The following is a 4,270-nucleotide window of genomic DNA, read 5'->3' as shown; positions in this document are numbered from 1 at the left end:
GTTCAACAATTACTGCTTCATGTTTGAAATTTTAACATTGCTGCAGTTTCTCCTCTTACGCGTACTGTATAAAAGCATCAAAGTGTGATCTAAATGCATGTTAATGGCTTTTAATAACTGGAATTGTTACAATGTCGCAAATATTTTAAAACCCAGCCAGATCTGCAACTACTATTGAAATATTTGCATTTACCGGACCCAGTTTAAAAGACAGACTTTGGTAGTTTCCTTTGCATCTCTGAGTTCAGAGTGTGTGCTATCTTGTGCCAGGTTCTCTCGGATTCAATAGACCAAACTGAGAGATTATGAGACGAACTCTCCCAGCTGCCAACTGTGTTTCAAGTTTGGGTTCCTGTGCATTCTTTTGGGAAGTGAATTAGAAATAACTTGTACTAATCATTCAGTCTAAAAAACTTTCTTCCCTGGTACATGAAGTATCAAAACTGCACTTGAAAGACCTACTGCCTGGTACAGTTTCATTTATCCTTGAACCCCGACACACAAATATGTAAAAGAAAAACCTTCCAGTTTCCAACCCTTCACTTGGCTGACCTCATGCTCTCTGTACCTGAGCATTACTTTTGACCTTTGCTACTTTGTACTTGGCAAAAAAATAAAATCAATACTTTTTTCAGTAAAGTCATCTCAACATCTTCTTTTGTGGAAGAGATTATTATGGCACATGACTTCGTTTTCCCTGAAAATGCTGGCTGATGGTCTCTTTTCAATGGGTCTAGGCACCCGAAGACGTAGTTGGATGTGTCTGAGAATGCCAGTGAGTATTTTAATGACTTAGAAGTGTAGTTGTCATTGCATTAGATCCAAACTTGGCCTGTAATTAATACTCTTGAAAATGCCAATAAATTCGCTCTTAAACAGTTTTAAGAAACAGCTTTAATCGTCTGGCTGTTTCATTTATTTTAAGAGTTATTAACCTAACTATTAATGTGACTGTCTCCATCTCTCTAGGAGGCTTTAGAAAAAAAAAGTCTCAGATAGAATTGCTTGAGTATTAGCAAAGAATCTGTTGGGTCTATTGAGACAAAACCAGCGCCCTAAATTTGATACACTGGCTTATAACTAGAAGTAAAGGTGAGTCATCGGACAGCAAACATGTTTTGTTCAAAACTGGATTAGGAAATTTCACCCAGTTTTACACAGCTGAAAAATGGTGAGACTCAAATTCAAACTCCTCTTTTATCAAAGCAGACTGGATTGTAACGGAATCCTCTCACTAGCAGCATCTGAGCACATTTTGCTTCCAAGGTTATTCTGAGTTATGCTGAGCTTCTTTGGTAATACCATCTCTATTCAATGGACCTCTCCCTTCTCAGGTTCCCAGTTCTAAGGTTACAGAGGTGCAGCATTCATTTTCATTCATTAGTCCAAATTACTGAATATAGTCTCGATTGAAAATCTCACTGGACAGGTTGGTTAAGCTCTAGAGCCATGAAAGGAAAACTACCTGCATTCTGGGCTGGAAGTAGTGGCAATCACGTGTCTGGAACACAATTTGGTTAGAGGAATATAATTCATTACCTAAGAGGTTTGGAACAAGATTCACCAACAATTTTAATGTTATTACTGTGATCTTTCTGAGAAATTCATATAAAGCAACTGCAGTATAGGCAGATCCTTTCTTGTGAAGAAATAATAGTATTCCCTTGGAATACACTCAGTGACAGGAAAAGCAGATAGGAGCCTCATAAACCTGAATAAAAAGAATAATGCTATTGACAAAAATTATAAAACAAATTGTACTGATTAGTAAGAAAAAGTAGTAGATTCTAGTCTATAAAGAATTAGTCATCAAACTAGGCTGCAAGAGGAGGATGTCTGGACTTGATGCAAATTTAAACTAGCATCTGGATCCAGAAACATCGTGAGGAGACAGATACATTGCTTTCAACAGTGTAGATCAGAATCACAGAATCACAGAATCGCAAGGGTTAGAAGGGACCTCGGGAGATCATCTAGTCCAACCCCCTTGCTAAAGCAGGCTCTCCTAGAGCATTTGACACAGGACTTCGTCCAGGCGGGCTTTGAATATCTCCAGAGATACCTCGTCTCTGAATTTGACTTCAGAAAATTGTTAAAAAACCGGGACTGCATTGTGTCCTTAACCTCAGTTTTAAAATTCTGAAAATCCAGCGACTGTCTGTCACATTTTACCTTTTAGCTTTCCTTCATCACCTGCAAGTGTAATCTTTAAATGCACTTCAGTACTGGCACAACAGGAGAACATGGTTACCATTTCATTGGCCACAGGTGGTTAATTTGGTGGGGGGTTTTATGCAAATACATGATTTGAAACTAATAACTGATTTTGTGCATGTCTTTGTCATACTATTTTCTACAACACAGAAAGTTAATGTCAAAGACTATGGGACGTCATTCATCATCTTGTACCATGGACCATGGAAAAGGAAACAATAATATGGATCACCTCTCCAAGCTAATCTTAGTCATTTTGGCACCTTTTTTTGATCACATCTGTGACAATGTAATACAGATAAGAGGATTGCTATTTACAGCTGCATTTATTGTTGACTACACACCAAAAAAACAATTCCAAAAACCAATTCTGCCCTTACCATTTTGAAAGTAAATATGTTTATCAGAAAGAAACCCCACACCACCATGTAAGCCCAGGCTTACAGGCAAGCAGATTTAAGTCAGGGAAGCTGCAAGGGCAGGCTGCTCTGCAGGGGTGGGTGAGCCAGGAGCTGAACGTGACAACAAGGCAGGCAGGGCAGCGACCTCACCAACAAGAGCACGCTGTCACAGCGCCCAAAGAAAAGTAGAGCAGGGCCAGTGACGGCAAGCAGGGTCAGCCAAGATTTCAGGCTTCCAGACAAGTCTGTAGTGATGAGCAGGTGGGGAGGTGAAGCTGGGAAGTCAAGGCAGTGAGTCAGGACCAGCAAAGGGATGTAGCCAGGTACAGGCATGCCCATGGTGCCGCTCAGGCAAGGGCCCGACTTTGAACGTAGCTCCCAAGCAAAGGGGAAGAGGCCACCGAGGAGGCTCCTCGCAGCTTCTCATCACACAGCTCTTTTCGCTGCAGCCACGCAGCCCCGTCCCAGCCCACATGAGCACTTTGTACTGGAGTCAGCCTCGCACCCAGGCAGCTAAGCCCCCAGGGTGCGGGGAGGGGGCTGCAAGGCCTCAGGGTGCACTCACAGCCCTAACATGAGCTCCCGCGAATTCAGAGAGATGGACTGCTTCATCGCCTCCCGAGCATCTGCCCATCTCTAAAGCCAGACCTGCCCAAGTTCCCAGATGCTGGGAAACATTTTGCCACTGAAGTGTATCATGAGAGGCTGCCATTAGGAGTCCGTTTTTAAGTCTAGAACAAGGACACAGTTCTGGTTTTGGTCTTGTTTTGGTTGTTTAGGTTTTTGGGTTTGGGTTTTTTGTTTTTTTTTTTGTTTTTTTTTTTTGTGGTAGGAAGGGAAAAGAAGGAGGAATTGAAGTTTCAGATTCCCAGAGCAGAAGTTCAACTTTTCTAACAAGAAGTTCGTTTGGCCTGTAGGCACAGAAGGTAACAGTGTGTCTGTGTGGTGTAACTATGCCATCACCTATTGAGTTTGCATTTTGTCAACGTGTTTTTTCAGAATTGCAAATGGAACTGGCTTGTACACAGACTGGCGTAAGCTTATCAGAAGACTGCAGGGTAACACGTGCAAACAAAACTTCTCTCAATTTCTCAGTAGTATTTCTCAATCCTTTCACTACAAAGAGCTACACGACAGATCTGTGATTTTACCTGACGACAGCAGAGCGGTTACAAGTTCAAAACAGATTGAACAAACACGATAGGAGCTAGGACTTTCAATGACAGTTTTTCCCTCTCTTTTGTATCATTTTTACCTGCCCCTAAGATGGTGGGAATAACACGGTATTAACACCCTGGTACCGCGTGAGGTGAGCAAGGTGGCGTCTTCTGCCAGCTGTAGCATTCAGATGTCACAGAACCTGACTCCAGCTGCTAAGGGCATACGTTTCTTTGGCCTCGAGCAGAGTTTTCCATCCCAATTACCCCAGCTTTAAAATTTGTGTGTGATTTTTACCGAGCAGTTTCCCATCTGCAGCAAAGGTTTGTCCTCCCGATACCGGCGGGGAGGACTCCTCCGGGGACGCTCGGTAACCTGGATGTAACCAGCCATGGATGAACTGGATGCAAACCACCACGGGGCCTGACGCCTACAGGCGCCGGCTGGTGAAACCCTTACATGAGCCGACCGTGAGTCTGCCCGGTTCACAAGCCGGG

This window comes from Egretta garzetta, unplaced genomic scaffold, assembly GCF_000687185.1.
Source record: "Egretta garzetta isolate BGI_Z169 unplaced genomic scaffold, ASM68718v1 scaffold712, whole genome shotgun sequence".
NCBI classification, from domain to species: domain Eukaryota; kingdom Metazoa; phylum Chordata; class Aves; order Pelecaniformes; family Ardeidae; genus Egretta; species Egretta garzetta.
This window is presented reverse-complemented; position numbering follows the sequence as displayed.